General features: G+C 42.4%; 1 protein-coding gene and 1 long non-coding RNA gene across 4 annotated transcripts in view; one reads left to right on the top strand and one right to left on the bottom strand.

The window, feature by feature from the left end:
* LOC134565191 (very long chain fatty acid elongase 6) overlaps window positions 1–21,567 on the top strand; it is a 104,251-nt gene that overhangs the window by 69,888 nt on the left and 12,796 nt on the right. The gene's annotated exons all lie outside the window — the stretch shown is intronic.
* Window positions 2,130–3,785, bottom strand: LOC134565192 (uncharacterized). Its single transcript, XR_010083804.1, has 2 exons — window positions 3,199–3,785; window positions 2,130–2,918 (listed from the first exon to the last, which is right to left on the bottom strand). It is a non-coding gene; the product is annotated as an uncharacterized LOC134565192 (long non-coding RNA).

Below are 21,567 nucleotides of genomic sequence, written 5' to 3'. Positions count from 1 at the left end.
AGGGGGTGTGTGAGATGTCTGGCCTGCACAGAAGCACTGTGCATCTAACCTGCTGGATTTGCCTTGGGCATCAGTTGATTATGAAAATTATATGATTATGCTTTGCTCTCCTGAGGTGCTGAGTAGTGTGCAGAAGAGTGAAATAGGGAAGGGGGAAAACCAACCCTAAATGTTTGCATTAAGACAGAGCATGAAACCTTTGTAGCTTCCAGAGCAACATGCAATCCCGTACAAAACCCCTTGACTTCTTGCCTGGAAAACAGAAGTGACAAAGAATTCATTAAAACGTGAGACAAAGACTTACAGAAGTGTTCATTGGAACATCCATTACCTGGTACTTCAGCACCAGTGTCCTTTCTGGGGCCATCAGTCACAGCCTTACTGACTGTCTCAGCAAGCAGCACTTGAAATGCTGTAAACTTTTCAAGTAACTTGGATTTGGTTTTTTTCTGGCTCCTGTCATAACTAGGTGTTGCATTTATATATGCTTGGTCTGAAAGGCATTCTAGCTTCCTCCAAAGGTCAATTCAGGTACATTTAGAGAACTGTAGACTTACTATGGATCCAGGAAAATGCTCCCTAAATTTCAAAAGATTTCCTCTTTGGCTTCCTGGGATGCTAAAATGCTCCAACTTTTACAATACCTTACAGAAATTCTTAAGTAATGTTTTTGTCTGCCATGAGTGGTTATACTGAGGAAGAAAAAACTGCCTGGAGAGTCCTAAGTATTCTGCCTCAAGGTCAGTTCGAGGCTTTTTTCTGGAGTCCTTGTTTATCTCCCTTTTAGCACTCCTACCATTTTACCTGCTTCAAATATCCTCAGAAATAGTAACACTTAGCAGAGGCTGAAAAGATGTGTTTTGGGCTTTAAAAGAAAAGGAAATTGCCTGCCAGCCAATCACGTGGTCCTTCTTCAGAATGTATCCTGTATGCCCTCCCACTTGCCAAGATCATTTAATTGTGGTAGCTGCTAGGGTGGGAAAATTGCCACACTTATAATTAAACAAAACAATTACACCACCCTGCTGAGCTTGCTGAGCATTCAGGAGCCCGGTCAAGAGTGAGTTTTGTGTAAACACTGGCAGTCAGCAGGATTTATGAGAAAAAAAGCAGCTTTATTTCCTCCTGAAAGCATTGACTAGTTTTGAACATTTTGTCACTGAAAACTTCAGTAGGAGCAATGACAGTAAATCTTGCTTTTCACTTGGAAACCACTGTGAAAACATCATCTCCTGAAATCTTTTGCTGAGAAATCAGTTTGAGATACTGGGGTTGCTGGGCTGGTTTGGTTTTTTGGTCTCTAGCAGGTTTGTTGACTTGTTTCAGTCATTGAAGATTTGTTTTGTTTTCTACACTTTAATTAAGTGGGTTTACCCAGACTGGTTATGTACTGAGGTCATGGGAGAGCAGTCCCACATTGCTCTGTGGTAACAAGAACCTGCTGTTAGGAAGCTACACAAAAGGTCTTTCTTCAGTCCCCTATGACTCCAAGGAAAGCATTGCTGTTTCACCTACACAATCAAAGTGACAGTCAGTCCTGTATTTCTGAATATTTCTTGGGGTTAAAATTCTGCAAAACCCATCAAACCTGAATTGCCAGTTTTATATTTGTGACACTTTGAATATAAAGTTGGGGGCATTCATTGAATGTTTTACGTAGAGTCTATCAAAAGTGTCGTGCTGGCATCTGTAGAAATCAGCAAAGCTGATGACAGGACTCACAGAAGGATACAAAGTCATTAATTCATGTTTTCATTGCATCTCAGATGGATTTTTGTATTTCCTTTTATAGGCCACAGAGTCTGTGTATGGGTAGCTTTTCTTTCAAGGAGCTTAAACGTGTTTGATCGCCTCATCTTCACAGAGGACAGCAGCATGGCACCATTTTCCTGTGTGTCCTTAAGGGGCTGACAGCAGAAGTTTCAGGGTCAAGGCTCTAACTAATAATAGTAAAAGGTTGTCTTTCCTAGGGAGCACTGTCACATCAATGCAGGAGGCAAAGAAGCTAAAACATCTAACATGATTGTCATGGGTTGACATTAGACAAAATGCCAATGCACCCATGAGGGTATATTTTACCCAATGAACTACTGTGAGATGTGGTCAAGAACAGAGCAGAGCAGGCCTAATACTTGAAACAGACAGACAATTTATTATACTACATAACAATGGACAATAGAAAAGGAAAGAAAAACCCAGCCACCCAAAAGCAGAAGAGAAAACCTCCCAAAAACACTGCTTCTCCTCCCCCCAATTTCCATTCCATACATGCTCACTCAGTTGACTCCAGCACATTACCTTCATCTACTTGCTTAATCCCTCAACAACCCTGGGTTCCTAATCCAAATCATCATCCTTTAAAATTCAGACAATCCACATTCCATCCAGGACGAGAGGAGTCTCTCTCGCACCACAGACCCCCCCCCACAGGAAACACAGGTCCACCATCCCGTGTTCCCACGTCACCCATGGCACTGCCTCGAAGAGTCTGCCAGGGTGACACCCTCCTTTCCATGTCCAGCACTCTCACTGCCGTCCATGGACCTGAACTGCAACAGGGCTCTTTTTAAGGATGTTTTGGCCAAGTACCAAAAACCAGCCATCTTCTCATTTTGGGACTCAGGTCCCCCCCATTTACCCCTGGGGCCGGGGGCTCCAAGAAGCAGGCCAGAACGTCTCTGGGTTTGAGCCAAAAACATCCACCCAAACACAGTCTTATTTATAGTCAGGAGGGTCCAGGGTCCGTCTATGGCTATCATTATGCAGGAAAAGTCCGGCCTAATAGGCCACTCCTCTTCATTCCGGCAATCGAAGGGGCTTCTTTTCATCTCACATTACCCTCTCGGTCCCAGGCTGTCCTCTCTCTTCTAAAACCACCAACTATGAGAATTCAGCGTCCAGGGATAACTCTCTTCTGCCTTAGAAAGAGTTAAAAGCTTTTATCTCCCACCACCAAGGTCAGGCACAGGCGATCGCAGGCACTGCAGCTCTCACAAGCAGCTCCAGCTCGGCACCTTCTCTCTGTGGGGGGAGGAGAGAGACGGGACCGGGGGGGGGGGGGGGGGAAGCGGGGGGAACGGGATGGGACAGGGAGGGGGACGGAAGGCACCTCCAAAGTTCTCCCTCCACCCCTCCATTCTAGATGGAAGCTGGACCAGCTCCACTCCAGCTCCCTCTGTTCCCCACCCCGAGGCCCACCTTGCTCAGCCAGGCCCACCTTGCTCCCCTCCCCCACCCAGCCTAGCCAGGCCTGGGCAGGGGAGAGGAGAAGACACTCCCTCTCCGAAAGCAGAGCAGGGAAAAAGAGAGTCCTGCTGGGAAATCCGGCTTTTAACCCCTCGTGTCCTCAGAGGCGTGTCCAACCTCTTAGTGGCCAACAAAGGTGCCAATACTCAGACCTAAGGACTGATTGGTTTGACCACTACTTCCAAAAAAACTCACTTCCCTTCAAACCACGACAATGATGCAATCATTTGTAGGCAGAGGCTAAGCTTGACCATGGCTGGTGGGTGCAGTGAGAGGAGGAATATCTCTTCATCTAGCCAAGCCACACCACTATCATGCTCTTATCATTTCCTGAGGTCACCTAGATTCTAATCCAAACCCAGCTATTCTTTGTAGCAGTGGTGGAACTTAGTAGATGCCAGTACAGGGTTTCCAAATGTCTCTCTTCCTGGTAAGCACTTTCTCTAAGCAGTAGACATAGTATCAAATGTAGCTAAAAGGTTGCTAGCTGCTTGCCACCAAGCTAGCCAGAGCTTCAAAAGCAAAGTAATTCCCACAACAACAGGTCTTGTATTTGAAAGACAACCCCAAAAAGACTCACTAAAGGAAGGTGAATCACTTTGCCTTTACGGAACTGATGTTGACTGATTTGCTACTGGAGGCACAACAGCACGTGTAGAGGGGTTTGCACCCACTGAGGGCTCCTGACAAGGTAGTCCGAGACATACTTTTATGTGAAGAGCTCAATTCTGAGCTGAATTAAACAGAAAAGACAAAACATGTTTAAAGAAAAGATTTCAGTTGATTGGATTTGTGACTCTGAAATACATTCTAGTTATCATGCATGTACGTAGGAAAATCAATGAAAGATGATTGAGATTTATGTCCCATCATAAGAACTGCTATTCACTGATACTTGCCATGGAGATTTAAACACAACCTAATTTCATATGTTGCTGGGCAACCCATCAAAATCTTAGAATACTCTGGAATTTTATGAGGTCCTGACAGTACATTCAAAGAGAAAAATAATTACTGAAAAGAGGAATGTTTGCCAAATAACATTAAAATCAATAAGCAGCATTTAAGGTGAATTAATAATCTTCTCACTTATAAATTTAAAAGGAAATTAATTCAAAGTGAAACATTCCCTATATTTGTAAAGCATTAATGCATATTCTCAGGACATTTCTCAGAACCCAAATCAGTAAAAGGCTTAATATACACCTACTAATTTATTTCTATAGGATCACGTTCATTTTTACATACTTACGTATTTTCTTACATAACAGATAAAGAAACATCTTTTTAATTACCATTTTGGAGATGAAGTTGAATGTTGAGTGAACAGTAGAAATTCAGAATGATTGGAGAGAAGACAAAAATCCATTGGATGAGATTTAACAGTTTAAGAAGAAAAGTTTCTTTTCTGTAAGTTATTGTAATTCGAGCAGGAAAATACAGTGTTGTGTAGAGTGAATTCATACAGTGCAAAACAAAGGCTAGCTGGCATTAAAAAATTGTGTAGAGGTGATAAAAATATACAGACTAAGAAGATGTATCTCTAATATCTACCTTATTTATTCCCAACTATCCTTATTCCCAGATTTGTAACTGATGCCATGTGACAAAATGCTGTACCCATCTTCTGAAATCTCACCCCTTTGTTCACTCTGCTGTTATTCCTGTGGACTCCTGTTTCCATCAAAGTAATTTTGAATGTAAGCTGGTTTTACTGTTTTTACCTACTCTGGCCTAACTAAAAGTAAACCAAAGAGTCACTGTGAAACCTGGCTGATTCTACTTTACAGGAGATATGGATAGGACTGTCTAAAAATTGTTATGAAAATCTCTTTTCTCAATGCTAAGCTGGGCCTCCTTTCTTTAAAACCTTTTCTTTTTCTCTGACTTAGCTTGCTTGTCTTTATTACTGGAAAATGAACATCTTAGCAAAGTGAACTCAGTGCATCATTTGAAAGGTGTTGTTTTGCTTATTTTGCCCCTGTTCCTTCCCCTCTCTCACAGTCAATGAGTGTGTTGACACTCAGCGTCACCTTGAATTACACCTTTCTCGTGAGCTCACCCTGTCCCAGCCCACAGGAGCCCTCACAGGTCACCCACCACCCAGCATGAATAATACCCAAAGCAAAGCCCCTGAGAGTGAAACTTTGCCTCACAATTTTATACAGGGACCAGACTGAAGTGTGCATTTGAGGAATAAAGAACATCTGTCTGGTGGCTTAAGCAGGGAACTGTACCAGAGACAATGTCTATAATTAATTAAAAAGGAATCAATCAAATCTCCCTTCTCTGCCCATGTGGCACTTTTGTATTTTCCTCAGCCTCAATACTTGGTTCGTGAGCATGGTAAAAGGGCCTACCCCATGCAGAAATTCCCTGGGGAACTGGTGTCTCCATGTATTTTCTTCTGAGTAAGTCCCTGACAGCTTGTGCTTGTTGGAGACAGCAGGAATACAACACTGAGAAGTGTTAACTTGCATGACCTATCAAATCCAATGCTTGGTCTGCAGACGAGCTGTTAATAAACACTGTCAGACCCAGCAGTGCTCGCATGCAGGGCTTGGCTGCGTGCGGATGTCGGCCCATGGTTTACCAGAGTCACTGTTTCGTCACAAGTTTAGGTTCTTCTAAACAAACGTGTCTCCTTGTGCCCGTATCATTCAGCATCTTCCCCCTAGGTTGTTGAATTAAAAAAGAAAAATAAATTATTTGCCAACTGTAGGCAAATCCCTGAGATGTGACCTTCTCTAGGTGCTTGCACGAATATCACCCCACTGAAGACAGAATGAAAAAGAAGATCAGTGGCTCCAGGCCAGCAATTGGTATTAAATTTATGGATCTGAGCAGCTCATTACAGTTGTATTATAACTTCCAGTTTCTTTAAGCCTCCTTTATTCTGTCAAATGCTAGTGTTTCCCTGTAACTTAGATTTTTCTTACTTTCTTATCTCCCAGTTTTACAGCTTTACTGATGGCTGGCTTCATTCATTGGCTTGATTCTTTGCTAAATCTTTTACTTTATTACTGTTTGGCTTTATTTGCATAGGATAATTTCAAACTTGTGAATACATATATTTCAGTGCTATACATGACAGTTACTCTGCCAACTTGATACTTTTGATCTTGTATCTTCAATTTATCTTGCAGAACTAGATAATGCCACTTTTTTGGATTATCATTTAAATCATTGCAATTCTATACTTACTCTAAGATTGCCTTGAGATGATGTTGGATGCTGAGAATAATTTCAGTAACAACACAAGAACAAGTGCAAATGCCCCTGACGCATTCATTAAGGATTGCTTAAGAGGCACACTGTGCTTATGAATCCTCATGGGCTACTTTAGAAATCCTCAGATGGATTTCTTAATTCCTATGAGATTTTGCACCAAACACAAGGCTTAAGTTGAAAATTGTGGTTTTTTTCCTTTTTTTAGTAGTTGAGCCACAGTCCAAACTTGTTGAAATAAATATCCAAGAACTAAGAAATACTTCTTGAAAGAAAAAATATCTCATTGAGTATGCAGCCTTCACAGGTTGCCAGGGAATTTCAGCTGCAACAAAGTCCAGTTATTATTTAGTGATGTTATTGAAAAGAACAGGGCATATGCCTTTATTAATATTCAGCTCTTTATTAAAATGATCAGCTCTTTATTAAAGTCATCAGCAGGATTGCAGAGTCCGATTGGAGTTCTTCAAACTGCTGCAGCCATCCAAAGGAGCAGGTGCTGTCCCAGTTCATCATTCTACTGCAAACAGTAGATGCCGAGTCCTTGTTCCCATAGTAACAGCTAGGAGTTCTCTCTGGTCAACCATCAGAAGGCAGAGCAGTGTCAGTCTGTCACTGGAGTACAGAGTCAGCTCTTTGCCCTCAGGGAAAAACCTCGAGAGTTTCCCATTGTCTGTCTGTGTCGCTTAAGCTGGCTGGTTCCCATTCCATTCAGACTCCTCATAGGTCATGGTGAATCTTCAAACTAAGCTAGGGGGTGCATCTACTCCTTGCTTGGCTAGGGCACTATCTAATTCTCCTCTGATGAATCTAGCTTCTTGTCTTGGGGTGCAGTTTCCCTAAAAAACCCTCCCAGGATCCACCGGGGCAGTTTTATTTACATATACAAATGCATATGCATTGGTCTTGGTCGCAGCAGATGTATTCTTGCTGAAGGAGGTAGTTACAAAGAACAATAACCGGGCAATCAAGGCCAGAGCCGCTCCTTTTCACTTTTTAATGAGGCAGGCAAGTGTTGCCAGGCAACTTTTCTTCAGGGCAGCTTCCCTCCCTACTCAAACTGGCTGGGGTGTGGGGGTTAAACAGGAAAAAACCCCATTCCTCCACAAGGCTGGGCGACAGCACAAACTGGGAGGAGGAGGGCTGCACTCCCAGAGCTCTTTTAACATGCCAATGCATGCTCTGCACTTTCCCCCGGGGGGGGGACGGGGTGACCGTCCATCCACGGGGCTGGGACAGGGGCAGCCCAGCCCCTCCCAACCAGGAAACTTGTTCATAACATTATTGCTGGAGAAGTAACAGCTTTCATCAAGAAATACTGTTCCTGCAAGTTCCTGCCCTCCATGTGCCAGATCACCAGAAAGCAATGTCAGTTACCAACACACTGAAGAGGGTAAAACCAGGTGATAGGTGTCACAGATGACACGGAAAGAACTGCACGAAGACATGCTGGTGAGCAAAGCAGGAAAAGGGACAAGTTTATTAACAAAACTCAATTTTATACATTTCCTATGGTGCCCGTGGATTGGAGGATGGAATTCCACTTCTCAAACCACATTGGTCAAGCCAACTGTCAATCAACTTTCTCCTCCCACCTAAAATATGTACACAATTACAGTTAGCAAAACATGGCCATTGTTTATAGTACAAAGTGTGATAAAGTAAAAATTCTCACTCCAATATGAAGAACAATACAGAAGGCTTAGAAAAGTCTTCAAAACCAGGGCGACAGATAGGTATTTACTACTGATTAGCTTGCAACTGACTCTTCGGAAATCAGAGGTGTACAGGGATGCGTGGGTAGAGCTGGAAAATTATTTTTCATTCTCTGTAAGAAAACAGTTACATGATTTTCGGCAGTGTGTAAGTACAAGAGTGTTCCTCTGCTGTTCCTCGGGTGATGATTGAGTGCAGCTTCCCTTCAGCCTGACCATTGCTCCTTGCTTATCTCTGCCAAAACCCAGCGGGCCTTGCATAGCTGCTGAGTGCTCTGGATAAGGCTCTCTATGCAAGCATAACTCTTTTCACTTTCACCAGTTGTCTACCCCTCTGTTGCACAGACTACTGGTAGGGATTTAGACCCAGCATTATTTTTTTTCTACTGTGCTTTTTAAGCAGCGCAAGTTCTTCCACCAGCGTACAAAGCTTCACTTATTGATTATTTCTTTTTGTGTTCTGCTCTTGTCTGAATATGGCTTTTCGGAATCATAAGGAAAGCAGATCTGGAGAATCAAACTACATTTGTTCAGGCTCTGTGAGGAGAGACTGGAAGGCAGTACCTGTGGTAGATAGATTTTTATCCACACATACAAATAAATAAGCCTTACAAGTTGCAGATGCAGCAACTGGCAGAATTGTTGAGTTTGCCACCTTATTAAGGGAGAGTCAGATGGATTTTCCTCTGCTGTGGTGTTAATGTGATTAAAATGTCCAGATTAGTGTCCACTGATCGGGAGCCCTGCAGAGATGTCACTGTTTGGGTATGCATAATGAGGTCCCTAGGGAGGGAAAGAAATAAGTTAGGTCTGGCTTTCCTTACAGTTTTGTCAATAGAAAGGACAAAGAAATGGTTTGGAGAGCCAGGTGAGTTGTGACTAAGAAATCTGCCGACAAGAGGGAAGGGCTGAAGGGAGTGGCCCCACACTCAGGGATTTATTGCCAAGAAGGAAAAAAAGGCTGATGCAATATGCACAGTATCTGCTCTCACTTGGAAACCACAGAGCGAGCCATCACTTTAATAGACCTCATTACCTTCCCCAAAATTTATCACATGGGATCCTAACACCACTCAGGCATGCATGCATATGCTTATGGGTCTATAAAGCTGCACAAATGATATATTATTTCTTGGAGCCATGTAAAATATTTCCACAATTTCTAAATCAGTCTGAGTTGGCCTGACTTCAGGTTTTGGTCCCAACTGAAAACTCAAATGATTTGCATTGAAAAGCTTTTTAGAAAGGCATCTGGATCAGTGCAGTAGACAGGTCTGAAAAGCAAGGCTTATGTGCTTGGTACAGTGGTAGCAATCATTTTTAGAAATGGAAGGGGAATTCTCTCAAATTTGCTTTGGGATTTTGATAGGACTGAGCCCAAACCTCAAAGTATGCATGAGTTTATGCAACAAGAAGTTTTCTGCCAAAAAGACTGATAATAACTGCAAAGATCAGCACAAGTTGTGCTCACACACGTGGTCCTGAGAGCCAGAGAACCTCATTATAAACACTTCCAGTACTGCTAACCAGCAGGTTTTAGGATAAGCAAGCACTATACTGAAAAAAAATGTTATTCCTCATCTTCCCCTATTCCTACCTCTTTTTTTTTTAACATTACTGTGGCTTGGACTTCACCCTGAATGAGTCTCCTTCACCTTCAAGTCCTGTAAAGGACTGTATGGGTGAACTGCAAGATCGATTTGTTCTCCTTCCCAGTTAGAAAATGGTCAGGAGGAGAGGCTGAGGAGCTGCTAGGCAGCAAAACATCAGAAGGAAGGTTTTACTATTGGAGCTTGTTAAATTCTTGGTGTTCTCATGTCCTTGCATTTGTGTATGTTTTGGAGGGACCCTTTTCTGTTATTAAGAGCAGTGGATTATAGGTTTGTAATAAACATAATGTACCTAATACAGCATTGGTACAGTTCCTGCTGCATTCTCAACTGTAGCCTGTGTATTTTCAAGCTTTTGAGTCAGTCCTGGGATTTTTTGTTACCCTGTAAAGGAGCGTATTTGAAACAAGACCCAGCAGAGATGCCAACCACTGTCCTAAATTCCTTTTCAGTGGCTTCCTAGAGCAGAGTAGCTGCTCAGAGCACAGTGCCACGTTTTGAACTCTCTAGTGCCAAGGCTGACTGGAAAGGCTCCTGCCTTTCCTGGTCTTTGTTTTCCTCACTATGAATGAGAGGAATGAAATCATGTCATTAAGAGACGATTTTAGCTGCATCATTCATCAGTCTAGGTAAATGGCATGGACATGGAGCCTGCCAGAAGAGCACAGAGGGGTGGGCAGCAAGGCACTGGAGGCAGCACCTTCATGTGGGATGGGTGGAGGGGTGGGATAGCTCCAGCAGGAGAGGGCTGGAGCTCACTGTGGGATGCATGGATACAGGAGCTTAGAGCAGAGAAGAGCCACAGAGAATGCCCATTGCTAGTAATCGCATTCACCTCCCCAAAGAAAGCTAACATTTTCAAACAGTGCATTCCCTCTCCTCTCTCAGCTGAAGAAGTAAAATTGCAAGTGAGAACAAAGGCATTGGTCATTACAAGATTTTAGGCAGTTTAGGAAGTCAAAGACATTTCCTAGTCTGAAATGTTTGTGAAAATTGTGCTCTTAATTACAATGGTTTAGTCATTTTATAGATACCTTGCAGCCTTACAGACATATGGGCTGAAAAGGATGAGTTCTGTCTTCTTTTTAAAGAATGAGATTAACATAAGTGCTCTTAAATGAGTGTTATGTTAATTTTTAAAAAAGTGCTTTTAAAGGTATTCAGTTACCCTAAGAAAAAAGTGTATAATGGAACCAAGGTGCTTGTTCAACAGCCTGTTCTTTTTCTTTTTCCAGCCTGTTGTAAGAGAATATATAATGGTCCCAAATAATTTTATCTATAGGCTAGGCCTTGGAGGACACAGGCATGAGGAAGTTGTTCCTGTGCTTTCAATTATCTGCTGCAACTGAATTGTATTAACTGAGCACATGGTTGTTTAAACACAATTAACAAGGGGTAAAATATGGTGGCAAAAACTTCCTTCTTTGTTTTTACAGTTTTACACTAAAATTGCTAGATGTAGAATGAGCATGTAAATAGTTACCATAGTTCATTGGCACCAGAGAAAACTTGGTAACATTTTTCACATCTGTGCCCAAAATTACTTTTCTTAAAGGAAAATGTGAGAAAATTATAGCCAGTGTGGGGTTTTTCTCCCACATATAGAACAGAAAGGAGTTCAGCTTAGGTGCTCAGTAATGTTATGATAGTCCTAAATCCCAGACATACAAAAAGAAGCATTGCATTCTCTGAAAGACTGACTTCGAAATAATCAGATTTTTTCATTTTACAGTGAGAGTTTAGGGTTCTATTTTTGTCCATAGTTGGCATTGGTTGTGTCTTCAGGCTTTTCCTTCATAGACTTGGCTGTATAGAAGCCTTTTAAAAATGGATTTCCCACATACTCCGTTGCTGCTGAATAGGATTAAAACTCCATTTTTTTAGTTTTATAAATTGAAGGCATAAGTGAAGGAGAACAGAAGTTTTTAGGAATATTGGCATTAAATTTTCCACCTCACTTTTGTATCTGCTGATGTCACAAGGAGTTAAGCACTCCATCATGAACTCTGATCCATACCTAATTTTATTCTGGAGTTCACTGGTGCAAAACAACTGCAATAGTTAAAACAACTGCAAAACTTACGTGAAGGAGAAAATCCAAGTATTTCCTCCTACAGTTAAGGTCAGTTGCTGCAGTCTGGTCCTATGCAAACTCAGCAGGTGTGACTGTGGAGAGGAGGTAGAAGCATGGATGCTCTTGAAACTCACTTTGTAGGTTCACATTCTCTGTCACGTCTGTCCACCTGTGTCAGGCCAAATCTGCCCTGGTGTTTGCCTAACATTTTCCTAAGGGAAAACAGATGGAAAACAAGGATCTGACTGCGCCTGTGGAAGTCACATCTGGTGTTCAGGCTAGGTCAGAACGTTTTCAGCTGTTGGTGTTTCTAGGACAGCACAGCTTTGTAAATTTGCTCTATATGTCTCTGCACATCACTCTGTACTTTTAGATCTTGAAAGTGTGCTGCCACAATATCAAATGTACAAGCAATGAAGTGTTGTTAAGAGGTGTACCTATAGCTTTTATGTCTATAAACTACTTATCTTGAAAGATATATGTTGGCTGGGGAATCAGCCAGAGTCAAGACAGCACTCAATATGAGTTAAAAATCTTGCTCGTTTATTCAGCTATTTGACGTACATTTATACTGTGCTAAGCATATCATGCACCTAACTCTGAACATCATTGGTTAAACCATAGTGTTCACGCATCCTTGCAGTATACATAATTGGTTCAGAAGCTCTGTCCAAGAGGCTAAATGCTGCAAATCTTCCCTAACTTATGGTCAATGCATCCAGTCTGGCATCCTGTTACAGCTATTGCTCCAAACTTTACTTCCTCCTTATCCCATCTAAACAACAGTTCAAGGACATTTCAGCTTCTATTCATCCCTTAAGCTAAGAGCAGGATTGTGCACATGTCCCTGCTTTTCCAGCCATGCATCCACAGATATAGGCGTACCTTAGGTAATTAGGATGAAGCGCTTTCGACTTGAAGGTTTAGATAACTTTAAAAAGTGCAAAGAAAATCTGAAGTAGGTCTAAGGACTCTGAAGAAAATTTCTCCTCCTGGAGTGTTTACTGTTTTTTCAACTATGCTGTTTTCAATGATGCAGAGTGAGCTCAGACCTCTTTCTGCTTACATCAAACAGACCTCATGGGTAGGTGAAGCCAGGGTCTCTATATGGGGCTGGAACAGAGCAACGCAGATACGACCAATGTGGTTAAAACATATGTTCTCCCCTTTATTCCCGATATGGCTGGTTTTATACAGTGTCAGATAGTTTACAGTTGCAGGTGCATTTCTATTGGCATTCAGCATGAGAAAGAATGCAAACAATCTTAGCTTAAGGTAGCGACTGTGTTTCTACCCTAACTGTCCTAGCTAAAGCATACACACACCTTAACTTAATTTCTAACTGCGCCACAGGTTTATCTACTGCTACACGGGCCCAAATCTGAGGCCTTGCAGGCCCAAATCTGAGGCCCAGTTTGGGATAGCTCAACCTTCATTCCATAACACATCATGCTCTTGCTACAAATTCCTTCTTTTTTCTTTTTTGAGCTATCCAAACTGGCTCTGTGGCATGGCTGGCTACTTTTTGCATACACTGTTATAAGCAAAGCATACTTTGATTCACCCAGAGAAACCCCATGATCCCAGCCATTAAAAGCAAAAAGATAAAAGCACATGACTCAGTCCCTGCCATTCATCCATACACAGGTTCTAAAAATAAAGTCCCAAAATCATCCGCAGCCTCTTCTTCTTCACTGCCTGGTGATGTATCATGACTGCAGGCTTCTCTGTTGTTTCTGGGATGGTTGGCGTTGCCTCCTATCAACGCAGCTGCAATGATGTGTCCCTGTTGCTCTATCGCATCTTGCATGGCTGCTGTGAATGCTGCTGTCTCGTCGTCTTGTTCAGCTCTGTCAGCTTTTACTAGCATCTCATCGACTCCACGGCCTTGAGGAAGAGAAGCTAAAACAGTCCTGGTATGTGAGTTGGCCTTCTCAAAGGCAAGGGAACGAAATAGATGTTCTTGCACTTCTGCAGGTAAATATGGGGCATCTTTTAAAGCTGCAGATAAGCAATCGATGAAGTGGCCGTATGGCTCAATGGCCCCTTGCTTAATATTAGCATATGATGCAGGCTTGTTCTTGTCTGGCACCAGTAGCAAAGCTTTGTGGGCCAATGCCCGAGACAGCTGATGGATTTCAATTGGAAAAGTCAGTTGTACATTAGTTGTTGAGGAAGGACCTCGCCATGTCAACATATCTGGCTGGATACCATAAAATGGGTCTCCTACTGTTTGGTGCTTATTTGCCTCTTCGGTGGCCAAGCATCTCCATTCCCTTTCAAAAATAAGAAATTGCGAGGGCGTCAATAGCAGGGTTGCAATGCTAGAACAGTCTGCTGGACAAAGGAGATCAGCTGTAAAAATGTGCTGTATGATATTTTTTGCTGCTTCGGACCTAATACCATGATTCATTACAGTTTGTTTGGCCGATTGTAAAACTTTCCATTCATGTAGTTCCCATTTAGCGTTGTTTTGCTCTATTATGACTGAGCAGACAATGGAATTTGCAGTTTTAAAATCCCCATCTAAAATAGCGTCCTTTAAAACACCAGCCCAGCATTTTTGAATTGGGTCTGTTTGGGTGGCAGGCAGCGCCATCTTCTGGGCATCAGGCGGCAATGCCTGCTTAGATTGCAGAGAAGGGAAAGCTGGCAAATGATCCAGTTTTTGCGGAGAAATCCTGGACGCTTCAATTGTTCGTTGCTCTAGTTGGCTCTGGAGATTAGAAAGCTCTGCGAGTTTAGTTATTATTTTTTGTAATTCATCCGACTGCCGTACTTTTTCTGGTGGCCAGGGTGTGCAACAAACGTTGGGCTCAGAAACCTCTCCTTCTGAGTCAGATTCTGGCAGGGGGCAATGGGCTGTCTGTGAATGGGTGACAGGCTGAGCTGGTGCAGGCTGCGGGGGCACGGGAACTCCGGATCAGACCGGGTCCAAGTTTCTGGAAGTGGCAATGGAGGCCGCCATGTTTGTTTTGGTCACATGTGCCGGTGACGTCAGCTCCCCTTCCGGTGAAGACAGAGCCGGCACCCCCCCTCTCTCTGCATCGCCCCGAACTCTGCCTCCCTGCTGCATCACTTGCACCCACCCCGCTCTGCCTTCGGCCCCGCCTGCCTCCTCATCTTTTACCACGCCCCCTGAGCTTGGCGACTGGGGCGTTTCCTGTTAGCTCTCATTTTCTCTGGGAGCTGAAGGGAGCACTTCCAGTGATCGGCTCACGCGGCTTGTTGCTGTATCCATTACCTCACACAAAGAGGAGCACACTGGAGCTGCGTTCCCTCTCACGGGATGTGTGGAATTTATACCGAAAAATCTTGCCACTTTAGATGGTTTTTTCAGCTCTTTTGGCTCGGAAAGGGACACGCCCGAACCGGAGGGAGGGGGAACTGCCCCTTCCAGAGCTTGGATGGCAGCTTGTGCTGCTTGGCATTCAGCAGCAAACGTTTGCAAGGTATTAATCACTTTTTTCCAAATCACACCTAACTCTGAAGCAAGCTTTGCTTCTTTTCCTTGCGAAACGACACAGTCCCATAATAATTCACCTATTTCCTTCCATTCTGCTTCACTAAAAAGAAGCGATGGCTGGTTTAGCTTTCTTTTTTTCCGAGCCCATGGGGTTACATGTTCTATATCAGTTTCTTTTATCTTTTCACCCCTTTTAGAGGCAATTGTTGCTAAAAGCTGTACTGCTGCATGAAGATCCTTCTCCATAATGTACTTTCAATCCTTTCTTTCACGCACGCCAGCCGCTTACCTCTTCCTTCCACTGTGTGTCACTGTTCCCCTCTGGGTAAAGCAGACGGGCGACGCTTCCAAGCCCCAGCTCTGTGAGCTCAGCGCTGCTAGTGGCTGAATCGGACTGGGTCCGAATTTTTCACACTGAGCAAACCCAAGTGGCAGAGTCTTTCACCGTATCAAAGTGAAATTCATATTTAAATAAAAAATTCAAAATTCAAAATAAAATCCGCATTAACGCGAAATAAAATCAAATAAAATCTGCATTGAAGCAAAAATAAAAAGTAGAAAAGAGTCCCTGGTCCAGGCACCAGAATGAAGCCGGGGTCTCTATATAGGGCTGGAACAGAGCAATGCAGATGCAACCAATGTGGTTAAAACATACGTTCTCCCCTTTATTCCCGATATGGCTGGTTTTATAGTGTCAGATAGTTTACAGTTGCAGGTGCACTTCTATTGGCATTCAGCATGAGAAAGAATGCAAACAATCTTAGCTTAAGGCAGTTCCCATGTTTCTACCCTAACTGTCCTAGCTAAAGCATGCACACACCTTAACTTAATTTCTAACTGCGCCACAGGTTTATCTACTGCTACATGGGCCCAAATCTGAGGCCCAGTTTGGGATAGCTCAACCTTCATTCCATATCATGCTCTTGCTACAGGTAGGGCACTGAACCAGAGCTCACAGATTCACGGAATAACCTGAGTTGGGGAGGACCCACAAGGATCATCAAGGCTAACTCTTAAGTAAATGGCCCATATGGGGATTGAACCCACAACCTTGGACTCATAAAGTTGCACATCATTTCTTATCCCAACATGGACACAGATTTTTGACAGGACAATTAAATTTCAGTTTGCCTTACTTCTCTGTCTTTGAAACGGGTTTTATGCTTAACCACCTTACAAGGCTATCACATGGGTAAAGGCCATGAAGTTCTGGAGGAATTCATACATAGAATGTTAAGGGCCTTGGAGATATCAACACAGACAGAAGTCTGAAAGAAGTTACCTGAATAAACCCCAGCTTCTGAACAGCGTTGTACTTAGCAGTTCTTTACACAGGAATTTCTGACCGAAAGCAGTTGCTGGCCTGAATATTATTTAGGTTGGTAACTCTGGAACAGCCCTGGCTGGAGGTGTTAGGTCTTGGGTTTTGGAAAGGAGAGAAGACCAAGATTTTGGAATGGCAGAGGAAGGTCTGCTCTGCGGAGAGAATGGAGATGTTCTTTTCATCTAAAGTGGATTCAGTGAGGAGACAGAGCCTTCAGGGGAGGTACCTGGAGCAGTTCTAGGAGGTAAAACAGAGAAGTGCTTTACAAATGTCTTAAAACAAGTCTTTCGGCAAGAACAGGTCTCCCTCTTCATCACTAACCCTGGCATTGCTTGAAAGCACTTTGGAAATGTTCAAAGACGAAACAATAGCCTAATTACATTAATTTTCTTTGTCATTTCTTACAAAATTACACTTGGCCTGAGTTCATCAGCTGTGATTTGAACAAGTGTCTCTCTAGGATTTCAAGGTAACTCACTGTTCAAAAGTCCTGTCTTTTAAATGTTTATAAAACACCTCGAAAATACTACATTTAGAGTTAAGAGTGACCAAATCCATACTCAGTACCATTCTCTTTCAGACTTTTTTGTGAGTACCATATCACTGTGTATCCTTCACTGACTAAGAAACTGATTAATTTAATTTGGAAAGTTAAATGCTCTCCCACAAACCTAGCAAAATATTTTTAATAACTAGGCACAGACTTACAAAGCTGGTTCTTCTAGTCAATTATTAATACAAATTAATATTTCATGTAGGTTGCCCTTGTGTCACACTGACCATTTAGGATGTTGGGTGCCAGATCCTTTTCCAGGCTGCTTTTCTGTGAGTTTCAAGGACTCATTATTTTGCAGTGAGTTAACAACAGATCTCATTAACTCCGTGAAATCAAAATAAGAGCCATTAATTCCATGTAGGTCACTATGTGGAACAACAGTCAAATGAGAGGTTTCAGTCACTGGTCACATTTCATTTGTGCTTAATGATTGGTTTTTCACCTTACAGTACAAATACTATGATTTTGCAGTAAAAGATAAGTCTAAAGAAACCATATAGTTTCTATACCAGTTTAAATAAAGGAAGATTCAGGACTTTTGGTAACTCATGGAATTTATGTAACTTAAATTTTATTGAATACCATCAAGACAAACTAAGACAGGAGTCACATCTGAGATAACATTAAGGTGGTCTGACAACCTTTTCGTGACACTATATATTAAGATTTTGGTAGGGATAATTGATTCCTTCTCTCTTTTAGAAGATTTGTTCCATCTGGAATACCCAACTTTTTTGTTGTTATTTTTTAATACTGTACCTATTGGCGATGGATGAGAGATGGGAAGACTGATTCGGTGATCAGAATTCCATTTTACTCAGGTTTCCCAAAAGCTTATATACTGTTTCAAACAGGTTAATGATTTCTACTACAATAATCAGGTTAAAAATCACACAGAAAACTCATGCATTTTACAACAATTCTTTGCTTGCAGAAGTTGATTGAATCTTCTCTCTTCCTGTAAGCAGGTGTAATCCCATCTCCTGTAATTTTCACAGTTCTGTTTGTTCCTGCCATGGCATCTTGGTTATCAAACCAGCTATGCTAATAAAGTCTGTTGGACTCTCTGCCTTGTGTGTTCCCACATCTCCCCCTTCTGTATTAACCAAGAACAACCCCTTGATGGCTTTATTAATTAATCTCTGCACACACTGAAGCAAGCAAGGTATCATAACTAATACAATTATTATTAAAATCATTACATGCATTCCTATCCTAAGAAAAAGTTTTAGCCAAGGTGTCAAACTCCAGCCACTAAACAGGTTATCTAGCCAAGATCCAGATTCTACCTTTAGTTTAAACACACTGTAAAATATAAGGAATAATTATAACAATACATAATATAATGTCTAATACATATAAGCTTATTTTAACTAAATTTCTAATTTATTTATGGAGTCTTTAGCTTCTTAGGAGTTTATTCAGCTATTCAAATCTATCATCTGTTAGCAGGTTTTACACTTTCTTTTAGGGCTGAGGCTTCACGATTTTGCAACATAAACTGAATCTGTTACTAGATTAAAAGGAAGAGAAAAATTTTGAAAAGCTCTGACAACAGTAGCAAGTTCAGTAATTTGAGGGGATTTAAGTCTGTCATTGAACAATTCAAGAAATTAAAAACATACAGGGCTTTGCATAATCTTTCAGCAGGAGTGTCCCTGGCTCCCCCCTTTTGTTGTAACAGAAGACGTTTGAGAGAGCCATGGGCGTGTTCTATAATTGATTGTCCTGTGGGTGAGTGAGGTATGCCTCTTTTATGAGTGATACCCCATAAGAAGAAGTTTGCAGCTCTATGGGAAATGTATGCGGGCCCATTATCTGTCTTAATCTGTTGCGGAATTCCTAAGGTGGCAAAGGCAGCAGCGAAATGACAGCAAACGTCTTTCCCTGTCTCTCCCGTGTGAGCTGAGGCAAACAGAGCACCTGAAAAGGTATCAATAGAAGCATGCACAAATTTCAAGCGGCCAAATTCAGGAATGTGTGTCACATCTGTCTGCCAAATTTGCAGGCTCTGTAGACCTCTCGGGTTGACCCCTGTGTTCACATTAGAAAGGGAGCAACGCTGACAGTCAGGGCATATAGAAATGATATTAGAGGCTTGTGCTGGAGTAAATCCCAAGAGTCTTACCAAAGCCCCAGCATTTTGGTGAAAAAAGGAGTGACTCAGTTTAGCTTGCTCTATTTTGTTAGGCAAAACATGCTGCACTGATAAGGTTAACAAGTCTGCCTGGGCATTACCTTCAGTGAGAAAGCCGGATAGATTGGAATGTGACCTGATATGCATCACAAAGTAAGGAGCCGTCCTTTGGTCTAACAGAGAGACCAGCAGATTTAACCAGGAAAAAAGAATGTAATTTTTAACATTTTTCAAAACAGAATTCTCTGCTCTCTGTACAATACCTGAAACATATGCGGAGTCAGTAATCAGCTTAAAAGGTGTGCTGAATTTCTGAAACACTCTGACCACGGCAGCTAACTCCACTATTTGTGGAGACCCTTCAACAACAGCAATATCAGATTGCCAAGTTCCAGTTTCAGGGTCCCTCCATACAATCACTGATTTATGGGTTTTCCCAGACCCATCTGTGAATATTGTCATAGCTTGCAAAGGAGTCTCACTTCTCTTTGGCTTGGGGATTAAATTAAAAGATGAACTTAATAATTTGTGTTTAGGCGGATGGATAGATATCTGCCCTGGGTAATTTGTTAAAGCAATTTGCAGTTCTTCAGACATCTGTAGCAACCAATTCAAATAAAACATTGTGAGAGGTAGATAGATGCGATCAAAATCTTTCCCAGCCAAAGAGGTCAGTCTTTGACGAGCCTTGACAATCAACATGGCCATAAGTTCATCTTGCATGGAAATAGTCTTGGGCATATTATTAGGCAAAAAGACCCATTCGATAATTAGCAGAGGGTCTGGTTTTTCTGAGTCCCTCTGAAATATTAAGGCATAAGGCTGTTTGTTAGGATTCAGAATGATTAGCCACAATGGCAGTTCAGGAGCCCACCTAGCTGATTGCCTCTGAGAGATAGCATCAGCTACCTTTTGAAGCACAATTTGTGCTTCTTTGTTTAAGCGTCTGGGTGATAAGAGGTTGGGCTCTCCTCCCAGGAGGGCAAACAATGGCTCTAAATCTGCTTTTGAAATCCCAAGCAAGGGACAGACCCAATTTATTGTTCCCAGCAATTTTTGAGCATCATGTAAAGTTTTGATTTCAGTTGAAATTTGCAAGGGTTGTGCAGAAATAGAATGCATGCCTATTTGCCAGCCCAAATATTTACACGGAGATGTCTTTTGAACCTTTTCAGATGCAATGGTCAGGCCCGCTGAGGTAACAGCTTGGCAGACAGCCTGCACTGCTTCCTCCACTGGACCCACAGTTTCTGCAGAGATAAGAATATCATCCATATAATGATACAACAGAACATCAGGCATTCGTTCCCGTATCGGGCTCAGGGTTTTTGCCACGTACCACTGGCACAAAATTGGGCTATTTTGCATTCCTTGGGGAAGTGATAACCAATGATATCAATTTAGTGGTGCCTGCATATTAATGCTCAGCACAGAAAAGCTAAATTTGGGTGCATCATCTGGATGCAGCGGAATGTCAAAAAAACAATCCTTTAAATCAGTTACTGTTAGAGGCCAATTTCTAGGAATCATAGAAGGGGAAGGGAGGCCTGGCTGTAGGGGCCCCATTCCCTCAATTACCTTGTTTATTTTCCTCAAGTCATGCAACAGCCTCCACCCCCCAGACCGCTTTTTAATTACAAACAGGGGTGAATTCCAAGGGCTATTAGATGGGACTATGTGTCCCTTTTCCAGCTGTACCTGTACAAGTTTTTGTAATATGCGCAGTTTTTCTAATGCTAAGGGCTCTCAAGGTTGCTGTTTCCTTGAGATTCTCCTTGGGGTTGCTTGCCCCAAGGTAATAAGGTTTTTCCCCAGGGTTGCTGTTCCCTGAGGGTTTCCTCTGGGTTGCTGTTCCCAGAGGTAATAAGGTTTTCAGTCTTCTCTTTGCCCTAAGTGTTACACACCAGAGGTAGAGACGACAAGCTGAGTCCGCCGGTGCACATTTCCAAGGTTGTTTATTCTTCATTATCTCAGTCCTTTTTCAGCTCTGCCAGGCCTCCCTGGCAGGGTACCTTATCTTAGTTCTTTCTCAGCTCTGCAAGGCATCCCCAGCAGAGCAGGACACGCGGCAGACTGGGCGGATCAGAGAGCCCCGCACCTTATGTACAGTACCCCTGACCCAACCACTGTCCGAGATGTATTTTTTATTTACAAAATTTTACCAATACCTACTACCTATACTAACATGTCATTTCTACTCTAAGCCAATCT

The sequence above is a fragment of the Prinia subflava genome (assembly GCF_021018805.1).
Source record: "Prinia subflava isolate CZ2003 ecotype Zambia chromosome W unlocalized genomic scaffold, Cam_Psub_1.2 scaffold_37_NEW, whole genome shotgun sequence".
Lineage (NCBI taxonomy): Eukaryota > Metazoa > Chordata > Aves > Passeriformes > Cisticolidae > Prinia > Prinia subflava.
The sequence above is the reverse complement of the archived record's forward strand: the minus strand, read 5'-3'. Positions and strand labels throughout refer to the sequence as shown.